Below are 17,850 nucleotides of genomic sequence, written 5' to 3'. Positions count from 1 at the left end.
TCAGACTAGCGAGATAAAGTGAAACATTAGGGTCGAACCTGATGTAAAGGCGCGGGTAGTGCGAGGTAGGGTCAGATGAGAAGTATGGGAGAGGGGTAACCTTGGTTCTATGTGTCCTGACTTGTATGTATCATGGCTGAACCGCAGACAGCTCGGAGGGTGGGGCTTGGATTGAAGGCCAGAGAGAATGATCACAGTCTGTCCAGGTCAGGGCTGGGGAACTGCCAGTTTTCAGGTGATCTCTGTAGGGAGGCTCAGGTCTGAGTGTGAAGAATACACAATTAAGTCATATTTGTATTACTTTCTTGTGCTCAGAGAATCCAGACGGTGACGCCCCCAAGTGCAGATGGTCATCCCGATGCAGATGGTGCTAGAAGCAGGTATGATGATGGTAACATGTTTTCATATTACACTGCCCCGAAAGACAGGTCTGTACCACTGTCAGGATGAGCAAGTACAATTGCTGGAGTTAACAGTGTTGGTGCATTAAATAATTCTGCACACTATGCTTCTGTAGCATCATGTCCTTGATACATTCGCCTCCCTATGCAACCTGAGTACGCCGCTTGCACTATACTCGCTTTGGTAGCTTCTGTCATTGTGAAACACGTCGGTGTGGATCTCGTTTCACTGGGGATCCTCTTCTCTGTGGACTGTCTGGTTTCCCTGGACACAGGTTCTTTGTTACAGTGGGGTTGAGTCCAGAGGTTGAACTGAACAGATATCAGCTGCCACTCATCCGTCTGTGCCACAACCAAGTTCCAAACAGTCCTGAGGCGGTTCAACACAGAAAATGGCTGAAAAAGGACGCTCTGGTCAGAGGGCAGGCTATTGTGCACCCCTGCCAAGTGCATGGACCCTTCCAGAAGTGCATTATATGGAGAAGAGAGACCGATATGATGTAAGGCCGTCTATGGTTTTCAAGGCTGTCGTGAACAGGTGGTAGAATATGTCTCTGCGTGTTTCTGATTGACCAGAATGCTCATTAACTTCTTTGTATACTGAAGCGTTTGTCTAAAAAATGATTGGGAGGCTGAGGGTAGGGACTGAAAGAGTGAACAATAGTTAGTCGATGTGAGGTCTTGTGATACTCGACATGGCCTATTATGAGTGCAGTATCTATAAAGCGAGTGTAAACGGAGGACAGTGTTTTTCCACCAGCCGTGACTAAAGGTGATACCAGCTCTGAGATGCCACCCACTGTGGGAGTGATATAACATTGGAAGGTGTGCAGTACTTTCGTATAGTGTTTTTTTCAGTTGCATGCATGCATTAAAACGTGAGATACACACATATATATATATATATATGTATATGTATACTCGTCAAAGTTTAAAGTGAAATTATAGGTAGATTCAAATGTTAGTCAAAACTTAACATTTTAAACTAAAAAACAACTGAAATTCACCAGTTATAGTTTACTGAGGTAACTAGGATTTGTGCCTTCACCATGCTCTGTTTATGACCTCACAGATTACATCACCCACAACATGTTCAGTGACATCATTGATGACAGCACAGGGCATGGTAGGCAAGTTCTAGTTAGCTCAGTAAATTATAACTTGTGAATTTCAGTGTTTTGTTGAGTTTAAAATGTTATGTTTTAACTGCCATTTTCACATCGCTATAATATCACTTTAACCCTTGTTCTTTCATTGAACATATATATTAAAAAGTGGCACTGTGTAATTATGATTTAGACATGCTTTTAATTGAAAAATATTTTTTTCATTTACCTATATTTTTGACCCCATACACGGATCTGCATTGTCACTTGGCGTACAAAGATAACCTCTGGCATGCTAATTTTGGTAAAGATCCATGCAAGAAAAAAGTAAAATAGGGAGGGTGAAAAAATAAGACATTTTACTTTTGCTTACAGCAGTAAAACACTGAATGGAATTACGCCTGATTTGGACTAGAACTTTAATCGGAAAGTGTGCTGTGATGTAAATCAGTTGTGTAGTTTTATTTTGTACAACTCTGACCTTTAAAACGGAGAGTCAAAAATGAATGATTACTATTTGATTTGTTTTTTACAAATGTGATTGGCTGAAGAAACGCTGAGATATTTTTTTTTACCATTTTGAATCCCACAATTCACAGGTTTTGTTCTGTGGAAAATCATACAACAGACATGGTGAGGTATCATAAGAGGTGCCCCACCGAGGGAAGTGCTAGGGGGCACCGAGAGGCATGGACATTTTTACAAAAAACACAAAATATGGATTAAAGGTGCGACACTTGCAACATTAATGAAAACCGCAAGTCTGCACCCGCCATTTTGTGAGAGGAAAATGGCAACTTTTATGCTGAAGCTCACTTTCATTAAAATTGCAAGTTTTCCCCAACCAACCAGCTCAGAGCAGGGGGGGTGCAGACCTGGCTGCAGTAGAGCCCTTGCTGCCCTGACACCAACAGCTGCAGTGTAAAGCTGAATGATGTGCACCGCAGAGTTGATTGCCTGCAGCAGGGTGGGCACAGGGTAGGGGTTCTCCACACACTGGAGGTTGGGCGCAGGGCCCTGCTGTAGTGGAGGCTGCCTGCTCTAAGGGCTGCACATGCAGTTTATGGCCGAAAGCCTTGTGCAGTAGATGTTGGCAGACCATGACGGGTTGGGTGCCTGGCTTAAGGCCGTGCACAGTGGGGATGACTGTACGTGGCAGAGTAGGTGCAAGGTGGGGTATGTCCTGCTGGCAACACCCCCAAAGAATGTGTGTAATGGATGTTGGCTTGCTGAAGTGGGTTGGGCTCAGTGCCTAAATGCCGAAAGCCGTGTGCAGTGGGGGTGGGCGTATGTGGCAGAGCGAGCACGAGGCAGGTGCAGATTGTGGTCATAGGCCAGGAACTTCAGCCAAACCCTTATGCACCTGGCCAGCGGCGACCCAATTGTTGTGTATAGATTTGATGGTAATTAAGTACAATATGAGTTTAACTGAAAAAATACAGTTCAAAAGAGAGTTATGGTTCAGGCTCAAACATAAAAAACACTGAAATTCAGCAGTTATGGTGATTAACACACACAACACACCCGACAACTCAACCAGTCTACCATACTCAAAACAAGAATCTGCCAATTATTAAAAACAGCTAACAAGTCCAACAGTGTTGTCGACTTTGAGATTTTTTTACTGTGTGTTATTATTAATAACTGGTGAAGGTCAGTGTTTTGGGGTTTTTGAACCAGAACAATGCCTCACTTTTTACCTGTGCTTTTTCAGTAAAAAAATATATATATATTACTTAGTGGCAATCGCCACTAGGTAGTAATAGTTAGGACCTAGTTTCTATAGAAGAAGAGTTTTTTTGACTTGCCTATACCTTTAGTGCCCGTTGATAAATCTTCACAACATTTTCCCCAAAAATGTGACGCTCACTTCAGCTGCTGGAAAGTTTCAGGGTGATCCGTCAAGCGGGGGCAAAGAAAAAGTGGGGATCCCAAAACGTGTTTTTCCCAAGTTAATTCCCATAGGATTTCTTTAACATGATTACAGCCAAAACCGCTGGACGGAGTTACACCAAATTTGGCAGAAAGGTGGCTTTTGGTGCAGAAAGGGCCCTTTTTGTTATTTGGTGTAATTCCGTTCAGTAGTTTTTGAGATATTAAAGAAAAATCAAATTTGTATGTATAGGGACGCAAAGGCTCCACAAACCCTCTTGATCTCGTGCTGAGATCTGACTGACTGCCAACACTTCAACCAGGAAGTGTTGGCAGCCATGTTGGGACTCGGCTTTACCTGAGTCCCAGAAAAAAAGACAAAAAAAGGAAAAGGGGCCAGGGTACGGACATCCTGACCCCATAGCTCTGGTGCTGGGGTCCCAGAGGGAAAAGGCATTTTTTTCACCGAAAATCGTGGCGGATCTGCGAATCTGTTGAAAATTATAAAAAAGAAAAACAAGTGCAGGCTCCTGCGCTTGTTTTGAAAAAGGCCCCCAGGTGGGTTAGGTCACGGGGGCATTATTTTAAAAACAGAGGGGGGTGCACAGGGCCCCCCTCCTCAGGCTGTTAGGGCCCGGGGACCACCACCTCCATGGGCCTTTATTTGAAAAAAAGGAGAGGGGCACACGGGCCCCCCTCCCTGAGGCTCTAGAATTTGCGGGGACCACCATCTCTACAAGGCTAAATTAGCTGTAATGGGGGGCGGCACTGAGCCCCAGGGACCACCACCTCTCTGAGACTAAATACAATGTAATGAGGGAGGCCCTGCGGACTCCCCAGGGCCAGATGTTCTAAAGAATGGGAGAGGGCAGCCCTGAAAAGTAAAGGAGGAGACCACAGGGCCCCCTTCTGGAGCCAGTAATTGCCTTGGGGACCGCAGACCCCAGGGCAGGCTCCTGCTATGTCCTGGGGTGCCCACCTCCGGGACATAGTTGTTTGCTCTAACTTGGCAGAAGCTTTGACAGCTCCTGCCAAGTCAGAGAAAACACTCCCCTTCTAGCGGATGAGAGTTGTCAAAGTGCTCTCGCCCTCTGGGAACAGAGATGCAGGCAAGGAAAGAGATGAAACTATTGGTCTTGTACACAGGGAGCTACATGTTTATCAACTCCCTGAGTGCAATAGCTTTGGGGGATCCCACAGTAGCTGGAGATCCCGCTGGGACCCCAGGGGCCTTGAGGCTCCCCCTGCAGTCCCATTGCAAACTGGGTGCCCTGACTGGGACCAGGACATCCAAGGACACATGGCCGAGCCCCGGTGGGTGGAGTTCCTATGGCCAAAATCAGCCCAGGGAGGGGGGCCCGGTGGCCCCCTCCCCTATTGAATTGGGGTGGGCCTCGGGGATGAGGGCAGGACAGCCCTCCTTCCCCATTGAATTGTAGTGGGCCCTAGGGAATGGGGTCCCCGGAGCCAAAATCGTTTGGTGAAGGGGGACTGTACTGTCCCCCTCCCCCATTTCTATAAATAATAAAAGATCTTCTCCTATTGCCAGGATGATGGACAGCTTATCAAAGGGTCCCCCAGAGCATTTGGCACCAATTTTGGGGGTCACGTTTTTGATGCAGATGGATATGAGGACATCTCCACAAAACAAAGAAGCACTTATGTCATATAGATAAGCGGAAGAACCCTGGTTTGGTGAAGATGTACGTCTTTGTAGTCTTGCTGGCCTCTCTATAGCAGGATTCATGTTATCGCAGGATTTTAGAGAAAGATGCACAAGTCATAATCACATTGCTAAACGCACAAAAGGTTGCAGAGACACTTCCTCGTGGTCCGCTACACAGCTGCAGTGTAGAATGCGTACTAGACACTTACCCAAGGAGGCAGATAGAACTCCTCTTGGGTAGATATTTTGTGGAAAAGTGTGGACTCTTGTGGATAAAAGGGCAGGTGAAGTTCCTTTGTGGCTGAGTCACTCACACAGCTACTGACACACACATGCACAGACACTCACATGTCCACTCACAGATGCACTCAGTTATTCGCTCAGACACTCATGCACCCACTCACAGACCCATTCAGATACTCACACACCCACTCACAGACCCACACACACCCACTCACAGACCCACTCAGACAGTCATGCACCCAACCACAGACCCACTCAGACAATCACGTACCTACTCGCATATCCACTCAGACAGTCATAAATCCACTAACAGACCTACTCAAAAAGTCATGCATCCACTCGCACATACACTCAGAGACTCATCCACCCACTCAGTCCCACTCAGAGACCCATGGTCCCACTGACAGACCCACTGAGGTACTCATGCACACACTTGCAGACCTGCTCAAAGACTTATGGATGCAGAGTTGAGTGGTTATAGGGGGTTGGCCGCAGGTGGTTGTAGGGGGATGGCCGTTGGACCTAAGGCCAACCCCTGCTGCTAATGGCCACATGGTTGAGTAGTTATAGCTCCACAGGCCAGGCCCTGTGGCCAACCCCTGCAGCGCATGGCTTTCGGCGGCAAGGGTGAATGGATTAATGTATAGTAATTAAAATTACTTTGCATTAAAAAAACATAGAAATTCACTGGAAAAACCAAAGTTTTGCAGGGGCGTTATAGTTAGATAATAGAATTGAAAAACATAGAAATTAACTTACAAAACTAAGGTTACAGGGATGGTATAGTTAGGTTCTGAATTTACTCACACAAAACCATAGAAATTCAACAGTTATAGTTAGAGTTATTTCGAGTAACTATTGATTCCGCCTTAAGGTAACTATAACTCACGCTCTCACCATGCACTGTTAATTACCCCAGACATTACAGCACTCTTGACAACTTTTATAACATCAATAAAAATATCAATGAAACATTAGCAGTCAAATTATTAAAGAAAAGCTGTCCATGGCAGGGGTGCGAGTTATAGTTACCTAGGGTGCGAGTTATAGTTACTTGAAATAAATCTAACTACTGAATTTCTATGGTTTTGTATGAGTAAATCCAGAACCTAGCCATAATGTGTGACGCCGCGAGGACCTGCGGCACCCCACTTGCGGACCGCGGTCAGATCGGCAGTCCGAGTCCTGGACAGCCGTTTCTGCCGCAGGCCGCGTTTTGAGCCGCGTTTCGGGCCGCTACCTATTTTTCGGTCCACAGTCAATCTTTCTTTGGGAGCTGCTTCGCGCGCCCCCCGCTTTTCGCCCTTATAATCTCTCTTACCTATTCTTCTCCCTTTTTTTCTTTTTTATTGTTTTCTCTTTCTTTATGGTTTTCCTCTTAGACATCTTTTCTTCATCCCAGGAGTCTGTGTTTCCTTCCCTGCATGCTTTGCTTCCTCTTTTACACCATGGCTATTTTTCCATTCACTCAAATGTGGCTTTTCCCAATTCAAGATGGGGTCTTTGGAACTTCCTGCGTGTCACTTCCTGTTTTCCCGTATATAAGCACAGTTGGTCTTCTTTTCCTTGTGTTGGAAACACTTCCGTTCTGGTGGTGCTCCTCTCTCCTGTTTCCGGTGATTCTTGGACTTCTCCTGTTTTTTCTTGGCTGCAGTATTGCTGATTCCAGTTTATATTACGCTTCTCTTTTTTCTTACCTCCTTTCCAAGAGTTCCTTGCTTCTGAGGTTTTTCCCAGGACTGGGTTTTTTCATCTGGGACTCCTTCTGGAGGTCACTGTCTGCTTGGTGTTACTCTATCAGCAGCAACGTGGCTACTGGAAAGGGTTGCCCTTACCTTGGTCAGTCCAGAACCAGCAAGAGACCAGGTGGTGCCTCAAGATTGACAAACAATTGCGGTAAGAAGCATTCAGATCGTGACATAATGTCCCTGTAACCTTTGGCTTTTTAAGTGACTAGATATATATATTACCTAGTGGCGGTTGCCATGAGGTAGTTATAGTTAGGATCTAGTTTCTGTAGAAGAAGTGTTTTTTGTTTTGGTAATAACTTTGGTGCCGTTTGATGAATCTTCACGAAATTTTCTAAGAAAATATAATGCTTACTTCAGCATCTGTCTGGAAAGTTTTGGGGTGATCCGTCAAGCAGGGAAGGAGAAAAAGAGTGTCCCAAAACGCTCTTTACCCATGCATTTTTCCATAGGGATTTTGAACTGGAATAGCGCCTGAACCACTGGAAGGATTTACACCAAATTTTGCAGAAAGGTAGCTCTTAGTCCAGAAAGTGATCTTTTTGTTATTTGTTTTAAATCCATCCAGTAGTTTTTTAGAAATTAAAGAAAACCCATATATAGGGACGTGAAGGCACCGCAAATCCTCCCAATCTCGTGCTAAGATCTGATTGGCTGCCAGCACTTCAACAACTAAATGTTGGCAGCCATGTTGATACTCTGCTTCAGTCGAGTCCCCAAAAAACAAAAATTAAAAAAAAGAAAAGGGGCCAGAGTAGGGACACCCTGACCCTTTAGCTCTGGTGCTGGGGTCCCAGAGAAACCAACCCAGAGCAAAAAAGGATTTTTTTTTTTAGTTTTCAGCCGGAGACGCGTCGGATCCGCCAAAAAAAAGAACCGCGTGATCCAGCACTTATTTTAGTGAAGCACCGAGGTGGGCCAGGTCCTAGGGGCATTTACATTCTGAATATGGGAGGGGGGCACTGCTACCCTCAGCACCGGGGACCACCACCTCCCTAGGGCTTTAAAGTGAAAAAGGGTAGGTGCACCGTCCGGCCCCCCACAGCCCTGGGGATGCCACATCCCCAGAGCTTCAAAGTAAATGGATTCAAAGGGGCCGCGTGGCCCCCGCTTCTACAGCCTGGGGACCACCACCTCCCCGGGGCTTCAAACAAATACAATGTAGGGGGCCACCCTCTCCCACCCACATACACACACACACACACACACAGCCCCAGGGACTACCGCCTTCCTAAGGCTTTAAACAAATACAATGCAGCGGGGGGCATGCACTTTGCCCACACCCCCGGGGACCACCACCTCACTAGGGCTTTAAACAAATGCAATGCAGGGGGGCACAAGGCCTCCCTGCAGCTCCGGGGTCCACCACCTCCCCAGATCTTTATACAAATACAGTGCAGGGGCCACGGAGCCCCCCGCTGCGCTGCCTTGGGGACTGCAACTTACCCAGTGCTACAATAAAAGAATAAGGGGGATCCGTTGCAGACCCCAAATCCCAGGGACCACCCAGCCCTCCTCATGAAGCTAATAATGGCCCGGGGGACCGCCAAACCCCAGGGCCGGCTCCTGCTATGTTCTGTGGTGCCCACCCCGGGACATAGCTGTTTGCTTTCACTTGCCGGGAGCTTTGACAGCTCCCGCCAAGTCAGAGCAAGCACTTCACTACATGCAAGTGATGGCTGTCAAAACAGCTCTCACTTGCAGAAAGTTAAGTTTTCATCTGTTTCCCTGCACGCAAATATGCATGCTGAGAAACTGATTAAAACACTGCTCTCACAAACAGGGAGCTACTATTTTAAGCAGCTCCCTGCTTGTGGGAGCAGTGCCGGCTCCCACATGATGTGTGGAGCCGGCTAGGACCGCGGGCTCTTGAGGCTCCCCCTGCAGTCCTGTCAGTGTTTCTCTCTCTTTTCCATCCCATAATGGGATGGGAGAGAGAGGGATTGTCATTGCAATGGTCTCTCCATGCAGTGACTTCACAGAGTCAGACTAGCAATATGTTAGGTACAAATGTTATAGTTACGTTTGGAGGGAGGGTGGACCAGAGTCACTTCTGGCCTAACAGTCAAGATCTTGTGCTGTCACTCAGTAGGCTGAAGGTTCAAATCCTAGTATTGCCTGGCAATTTGTTTATTTACTAATGTTTTGGCTGTTAAAGCTAGTGATTGAACATTCACATTTCTTATCAATCACATGCGTGACTTAACTGTCCTAGGTATGCCTGGAAGCATCACAGTAACGAGTCACCTAAAGCCTAAAGGTTAATGTCACAGACCCTCACACTCATTTTCATTCTTTAATTTCTTTTAAACTTCAAAAGTTTAAGGCTCATACTGAAGGTGATCTCACTCGTTTTGAATGACAAATACACTTTTATTTTTACTTTGCCCTAAAATATCTCATTCTACGTATATATTTCATCAAAGCCTAAAAACTGCTCTCCCTCTCTCTCTCTCAAGTTCTCTCTGTCAATCTCTTTCTCTTAATTTCTCTCCCTATCTCTCAATCTCTCACTTTCTGTGTGTGTATGTGTGTGTGTGTGTCTTGCTCTCTTCCATCCCATACTGGAATAGAAGAGAAAGAGAGATTGTTATTGCAATGATCCCTTCATACAATTACTTCAAAGAGTGAGACTAGCAAGATGTTTGATAAGAATGTTACAGTTACGTTTGGATGCAGAGTAGAACAGTCACTTCTGGCCTAATGGTCAAGGTCTTGTGCTGTCACTCAGTAAGCTGACGGTTCAAATCCTAGTATTACTTGTGTCTGTTTGTTTTCACTGTTAAACATTTCTAGTGATGGAACATTGAAGTCTGTTTCCCCTCAGAATCTGTGGGTTGAAGGTCATAGCTAAGTCTGGACACAATACACTAAGTAGTCACCTCTGGCCTGGTGGTCAAGATTTTAGACATGCACACTAAAGGTTAAGGGTTCTAGTCTAGGTGAGTCTGTGGTCATTTCCTGCTTTAGTTTCTTTTCAACCATAAATATTTAATTTACATACTGAAAGGTGATCTCACTATTTTTAATTGACAAAAACGTCTTTCTTTTCAATTTGTCCGGAAATATCTCATTCTAAGTATATCATTCATCAAAGCCTAAATCGCACTATTTCTCTCTCAATCTCTCACTTCTGCTCTCTCTCTCTCTCGCTCTCTTAGGGTTGGGTGGTTAGTGGGGTTGGCCACAGGGACTGGCTGACTGGATTAACGCATAGGAATGAAATTTACTTTATATTAAAAAACCCATAGGAACTCACTGAAAAAAACAAAGGTTACAAGGACATTATAGTATGGAAATCATATTTTTTTTAAACATACAAATTAACTTAAAAAAACAAAGGTTACGAAGACGTTATAGTTAGGCTCACATTTTAAATGTACCAAACCATAGACATAGACAATTTAAACCAGGAAGTGTTGGCAGCTATCTTGGGATGCATATTGAGCCGAGTCCCCCCAAAAAAGAATAAAAAATACAAAAGGGGCCAGGGTATGAAGACCCTGACCCCTTAGCCCTAGTGCTGGGGTCCCAAAAGGACCCCCCAGGGATAAAAAGCATTTTGTATAACTTTTTACCATTGAAATTCGAAGGGGTCGCAAATCCACGCTAAAAATTAACAGAAAAAAAAGCCTGTGCCTGTTTTTTAAAAAAGCCCCCAGGTGGGCCAGGTCCTGGGGACACTCTTTTATTTTTAATAAGGGGGCTTCCTGGACCACCACGTCCCTGGGACACATAATAAAATATGAGTGGGGGTCCCAGGCAGCCCCCCACACCCAGGGGACCACCACCCCTGGGGGCAAAAATGCTTTTATCATGTGGGGGAGGCCCGATGGCCTCCCTCACAGCCCATGGACCACCAGCTCCCCGGGGCTATAATGAATTATCAGCGGGGGTGCGCGGCCCATGGTCCACCACCCCCCAGGGCAAAAATGCTTTTCAAATGTGGGGGAGACACAATGGCCTCCCCCACAGCTCTGGGGACCACCCCCTCCCTGGGGCTATAATGATTTATGAGCAGGGGGCTGTGCGGCCCCCGTGCCCCTGGGACCACCACCCCCTGGGGCAAAAATGCTTTTCATATGTGGGGGAGTCCCAATGACCTCCCCCTCCTCCACAGCCCAAGGGACCACCTCCTCCCAGGGGCTACAATGAATTATGAGCCTGCCCATGCCCCAGTGATTACCACCTCCTGGTGCACATACTAAATAATGTAAAGGGGGTCTGTTTTGGACCCCCATTAGCCACGGGGATCACCACCTCCCAGGGGCTATGACTACATTGGAGGGGGCGGCACAGCCCTCCTCGAGGTGCCACTGATGGCCCTGGGGACCGCCAACACCGTGGGCTGCCTCCTGATGTGTACCGGGGTGCCCACCCTTGGGACATATCTGTTTGCTGTGGCTTTGAAGTTGCAGCCAAGTCTGCAAACACTCCACTTTTTGACAGCAGGATCTGTAAAGCAGGTCCACCTGTCAGGGAACAGAGATGAAATACTTCAGCCAGCAGGGAGCTGCTGTTAAAAGCAGCTCCTTGCTTGCTGGAGGACTGGCACCCCAAGGTAAGTCCTGAGGCTTACCCCGTGGTGCCAGATAGCCTGAAAAGGGCATTTTCCTAAATAATAAAAAAATATATATATATATAATCCCTGCAGGGGAGCCCTCAAGGTCCCACATAGCCCATAAAGGGCTAATAAAGAAAAGAAAATTGAAAGCAATAGCTCAGTGTGAAGGTTACAGACCTTCACGCTGAGCATTTAGGGTTTGAGTCCAGCTGGACTTGCGTCCCTCTTTTTTTTTTTTTTTTTTAAGTACAAATTATTTAAATGTTTAAAAATGACAGATACATTTTTTTATTTAAAATTGTGCAGAAATATCTCTTTCTAAGTATTTCATACGTCAAAGCCTAAAAAACCTCCTATCTCTCTCCCTCTCACTTTCTCTCTCTCTTTCAATCAATGCTGCCCACTCACACACCCACTCAGACACTTATGCACCCACTCACACTCAAGCACTCACTCACAGACCCACTAGGACCCTTGTGCACCTACTCACAGCCCCAGTCAGAACCTCACTGACCCACTCACATAGTTACGCCCCCACCCACTCACTGGTCCACTTGTCTGTATCATTGTTTTAGTGGGTGTGTCAGTATGTGCTTGGGCCTCTGAGTGGGTGCATAAAGCTGTAAGTGGGTCTGGGAGTGGATGTGTGAGTCTGAGTGGGTATGTGAGTGGGTGCGTAACTGTCTGAGTAGGTCTGTGAGTAGGTACATGAGGGCCTGAGTGCATGTGGGAGTGGGAGAAAAAGATTGAAAGAGAGAGAAAAAGAGCGAGAGGAAGAGAGATAGGGATTTTTTTAGGTTTTGATGTTTGGTCTACTTATAATGACATATTTCCGTACAATTTAAAATAAAAAATGTATCTGTCATTTTTACAAATTAAAATAATTTTTAATTTAAAACAAATAAATAAAAGATATGTGAGTCTGGCTGGTTTTGGAGACCTTCACACTGAGCTATTGCTTTTTAACGTTTTTGTTTTTTTCAGCCCTTTATAGGCTTTTTGGGACCACGAGGGAGCCCTGAAATTGCTCTCCCATGGTCCCTACTGATTTATTTCTATTTTTATTTTTAATGAAAAGCCCTTTACGAGCTATCTGGCACCGCGGTGGAAGCCTTAAGACATCCCTTGCTGTGCCATTGCTTCAGCAAGCAGGAAGCTGCTTTAACAGCAGCTCCCTGCTTGTTGAAGCATTTCATCTCTGTCCCCTGCACGCGTGCAGGGAAAAAGAGATTAAAGCTTCGGATTTTGACAGCGGGACCTGCTTTACAGGTCCCGCTGTAAAAATCCAAAGTGTTGCTTTGTCTTGGCTGTTGAGCTGCAGCCACATCACACCAAACAGCTATGTCCTGGGGGTGGGCACGCCAAGACATAGCAGGAGCCAGCCCTGGCGGGTGTCGGTCCCAAGGGGCATCAGAGGCTCCTCAAGGAGGTCCATGGAGACCCCCCTCCAACATATGCATAGTTCCAGGATGGTGGTAATCTTCTGGTCTTGGGGGTCCCAAAGGAACCCTTTTCTTTTTTCAAATATTTTCCCTGAGGAGGTGGTGATCCCCAGGACAGTGGTGGGGGGGTATGCGGCCCCTGCAAATCAATTACATTTTGCCCCGGGGAGGTGGTGGTCCCCAGGGTAACAGGGGCCACATGCCCCCGCACATATTATTACAGGAATGCCCCGGGGAGGTGGTGGTCACCGGGGCAGTGAGAGGGGGCTGGGGCCCCCGCATATTATAGCACAGCCCTTGGTGGTAGGCCCCAGGGCAGCTGGGTGGCACGTGCCCCTGCATATAAATTATAAGCCCCGGGGGGTGGTCCCCGGGGCAGCAAGAGAGGGCTAGGAGGTCTCCCAGCATTTGTAAATAAATGCCCCAGGACTTTGCCCACCCGGGAGCTTAGTTGAAAACAAGCGCAGGAGCCTGTGCTTTTAAAAAAAAAAATGTTTTACAGTGGATTCGAGACCCCGTCTCGAATTTGTGGTTTACATTTTTGTAAAATCCTTTTTAGCCCCTGGGGGTTCCCTTTGGGACCCCAGCACCAGAGCTAAGGGGTCATGGTGTTTGTACCCTGGCTCCTTTTATATATATATTTTTTTTTTTTCTGGGACTCAGCTTCAGCCAAGTCCCAAGATGGCTGACAACACTTCAACGGCTTCTGTTGTAGAAGTGTTATCAGCTAATCAGATCTCAGCATGCGATCGGGAGGGGTCACGAATTCTTTGCGTCCTGATATACACTAATTTGGATTTTCTTTAATTTCTCTAAAACTACTGAACTGAATTTCACCAAAACAAAAAAAGGGTTGCTTTCTGGACCAAGACCTACTTTTATGCCACATTTGGTGTAATTCTGTCCAGTAGTTTCTGTGCCATCACTGTTCAAAATCCCTGTGGAAAAATGAATGGGGAAAACGTGTTTTAGGACCCCCCTTTTTTCTCGGCCCTCCCTGGACGGTTCACTCCGAAACGTTCCAGACAGCAGCTGACGTGATTGGCGCCAAAGATATAGGCAAGTAAAAAAAAACGCTTTTTATATAGAAACTAGGTCCTAACTTTAACTACCTAGTAGCGACCACCACTGTTACATATAGGACCTAGTTTCCATTGAAGAAGCGTTTTGGTAGCTGCCCATATCTTTAGCGCCAGTTGATAAATCTTCATGAAACTTTCCCAAAAAAATGTGATGCTCACTTCAGCTGCTGTTTGGAAAGTTTTGGGGTGATCAAGCGAGGGTTGGGAAGAAGGGGGTGGGGGGGCATGTTAATTTCCATAGGGATTTTGAACATGACTGCAGCCCGAACTGCTGGATGGATTTACACCAAGTTTGGCAGAAAATTAGCTCTTGTTCCAGACAGCACCCTTTATGATTTGGTGTAAATCTGTCAAGTAATTTTCTAGTTATTAAATGAAAACCAAATTTGTATATATAGAGACACGGATCCTTCTTGGAACCTCCTTGGATTCTCTGCGGATTTGAAGGAAAAGCAAGGCGCTGATTGGTTGGCCACAACCTGACAGAAATGTTGTGACAGCCATTTTGTTTCTTGCATTGCCTGGGGTGTGTGAAAAAACAGTGTAAAAAATATAAGGGGTCAATCTACAGGTATCCTGACCCCATAGGACACATGGGGGATGCTTTAGGGACCAATTTGTGGTTCCTCAATCCTCTGTGGATCCTCCTTGTATCCCAGGCAAAAGCAAGGCCCTGTGTGTGTTACATAAACCATAGAATTTCATTAAAAAAAAGAAGCTTACAAGATGTTATAGTTAGGTTGACGGTTTACCCATACAAACCCATAGAACTTTAGCAGTTGTAGTTATACTCATCTGAAGAAATTATAACTCGAGACGTAAAGTAACTTTGGGCAACAAGTTATAGTTTCTTAATATAAGTATAACTGTAAGTATAACTATAACTGCTGAATGTCTATGGTTTTGTATGGGTAAAACGTCACCCTAACTATAACATCCTGGAACCTTTGATTTTGTCAGTGATATATATATATATTCACTTTAAAAAACCAAAGGTTACAGGGACATTATAATTAGTTAGGCTCACATCTTAAATGTACAAAACAATAGAAATTCACCAGTTATAGTTATAGTTACCTCAAGTAACTATAACTCGTGCCCTGAGGTAACTATAACTCATGCCCTCGCCATGCACAGGTTTTTCGACAAAAATGTTACTGCAAATATTACATTGATATTATCAATGATGTTATCAAAGACGGCATGAGTGCCGTAATTTGTGGGGTAATTAGCAGTGCAGGCCAGCGCACTAGTTATAGTTACCTTAGGGCACGAGTTAGTGACATCTGACTGAGATCCCTCTAAAAAGAAAAGGAGAAATCCTGAAGTTTGGGCTCTTCGAACCTGCAAACTGGCCCCTTCACTCTGTGACTCTGCTGCCTGTGATGACCACCAATGCGAAGCTCCAGTGTAGATCTGCTTTTCATGCTATGGTGACCACCGGCTACGACCAGTAATGGGAGATCTACACTTTGTGCTACAGTTACGATAGCCCACAGTGAACGCCAACATGAAGCTCGAGCAATGACTGTCCGCAACGCACGGTCTGCTCTTCTCGCTGCAGAGACCATCATCAGCGACTCACCTCCTGATTCTCTCGGCCTCCTCCACTCCAACGGAACTCTTTGAGCCTGAGTTTGAGAAGTTAACTCCTTCAGCAGGACTAACCTGATTCCTGTAACCGACCCATGCTCCATTGCAGTCAGCCAGAGCTTGTGACTCCCCCCCTCAACTCCTACACACACCCCAAACCCCCCTCCCAGCTAATGCGACCAGATGATCATGAGTGGCGCTTTGCACTTTTAGGTGGTATAGTTACCTTCAAAACTGAATATCTCCTGTTCTTCTCATTGTATTTTTGTCATTCTGGTATCATTTTATGTATTTAAATGTTCTCTATTTTTAAAATAGGTTTGGGATTTTGCTTGTATTTTGTTTCACTTTACTACTGTTTGTGCACTGCATAAATAATTCACACATTGCCTTTGACTTAAGCCTGACTGCTTCTGCGCCACATAACTATACGGTTAAACACAGGTTAATTTAGTGGCTTTTAGTTGCTCATCTCGACAAAGATTGTGGTTGTTGCTTGAGTGGGTGTCCTACCCCCTCAACCAATAACCCAGTATCTCACATAGTCCAATATTGCAATCAACTGTTTCCTTTGACATTCTAAAGCAAGAAGCTGAAGCTTGAATGGTCGAGATGTCTCTAGAAACCAGAGATGGCAATAAAGGACATATTACCCATAACATATTTTTTATGTTACGTGTTTATTTTGGGGTAGTTATCTTGGAAAATGCGTTTCTTCAAACAGAGAAAAGTCTATTTAAAGTGGTAAATAAACACTGTACTATACCAGCGGTTCCCAACCACCTTTTGACTTCTGTGGACCCCCACTTTATCAATGTTGGAATCTGGGGACCCCCCCACTGAGTCATTACTGGAACCCGGGGACCCCGGCCTAAATAATGTTGATGATTTGAATCGCAAAACAATACAGAAACAATCATTCATCAAACACATAAACAAATGTCAAAACCTTTTATTTCATTTGAAAACAAATATAAATAAATAAATAAAAAAATTATCGGAAGGTTGGAGTTTTTTTAAATTCAATTGAAGCCACACATCGTTCATATTATATTCTGTATGATTCACCTGCACTGCTCGCACAAATCAATCTGAGGATACTATTTTAATTTTGATTAGATTTTTAGCCCCCAATTTCAAATTCCTTGACATTTACAGTATATTTTAAAACTTTAAATTATACATTTAGCCACTCTATTTATACTCTATGTATATACACTTTGTTAATCTTTTAATATTATTTCATTTTCGAAGTAGTCGCAGACCCTCTGAGGAGGCTTTGTGGACCCCCAGGGGTCCCCTGACCTCAGGTTGGGAACCACTGGACTATACTATGTGCTTATGTGCTTATGTGCGAAGGACAATTTTAGAAAAAAATGTCTTTGTGTTGTTAGAAAGCACATTTTGTCTGCAGAAGGGAGCGATTGTTGACACTGTTCTCTTCAAGTTAAATTTAGCAAGGGTGACTCATTGGAATTCGAAAGTTAAGGTTTGTTTACATTTCATGAATGCATTGTTAGATCATTTTCACATCCTGTGGAATAATGTGCTGCAGCATTTACTTATGATTATGGTTTTACTTTAATTAGGAGATTTAAAAAAAATTGTGTTTCTACCTCAAATGAATCAAAATCACACTGCCAGAGAATGTACATCATTTTTTAAGGCCTAATTTATAGTGTAATTTGGTACTCCTTCATCTAGTGGCCCTGAAAATGGTAAGGCTAGCATGATTTTACTGGTCCCAGCGAAATATGGGTTTTTAATACCACTGCATTTTGTATATTAGAAGTACCCAATATATGGAGAGAGGAAGAAAAAGAAAAGACAGAGGAGAAAGAGAGAGAAAGGTGGAAAGGGAGCGAAACAAAAAGACAGCATCTTTTCTAATGCAGACATCTTACTGGAAAGGGAATGTAGGTATAATGTTTAGGTGTTTTCATTAATTTATTAGGTATTTTTGGAAGACCATACTCTTATCTAAATAGAGCTTGGGTGGTAGAACTTCACTGCTTTAACAGCCAGAGTGTTTTTCCCAAAGACAAGGAATGATTGTGGGTGTTTGCTCTGAAGCAGGAAGTCCACTTGTCAGCTGAAAAGCAACCAACCATTTGCACCAATACAACAAGCATT

General features: G+C 44.9%; 1 long non-coding RNA gene across 1 annotated transcript in view; it reads left to right on the top strand.

Annotated features, from left to right (window-relative positions):
• The first annotated feature begins 336 nt into the window (after nt 1-336).
• The window catches only part of LOC138246050 (uncharacterized), a 34,570-nt gene continuing 17,056 nt past the window's right edge, over nt 337-17,850 (top strand). Inside the window, exon 1 of the long non-coding RNA XR_011194213.1 lies at nt 337-380. This is a non-coding gene — a long non-coding RNA (uncharacterized lncRNA). The remainder of the gene's footprint in view (nt 381-17,850) is intronic.

Source organism: Pleurodeles waltl, chromosome 7, assembly GCF_031143425.1.
Source record: "Pleurodeles waltl isolate 20211129_DDA chromosome 7, aPleWal1.hap1.20221129, whole genome shotgun sequence".
In the NCBI taxonomy this organism is placed as follows: Eukaryota; Metazoa; Chordata; class Amphibia; order Caudata; family Salamandridae; genus Pleurodeles; species Pleurodeles waltl.
This window is presented reverse-complemented; position numbering and strand designations above follow the sequence as displayed.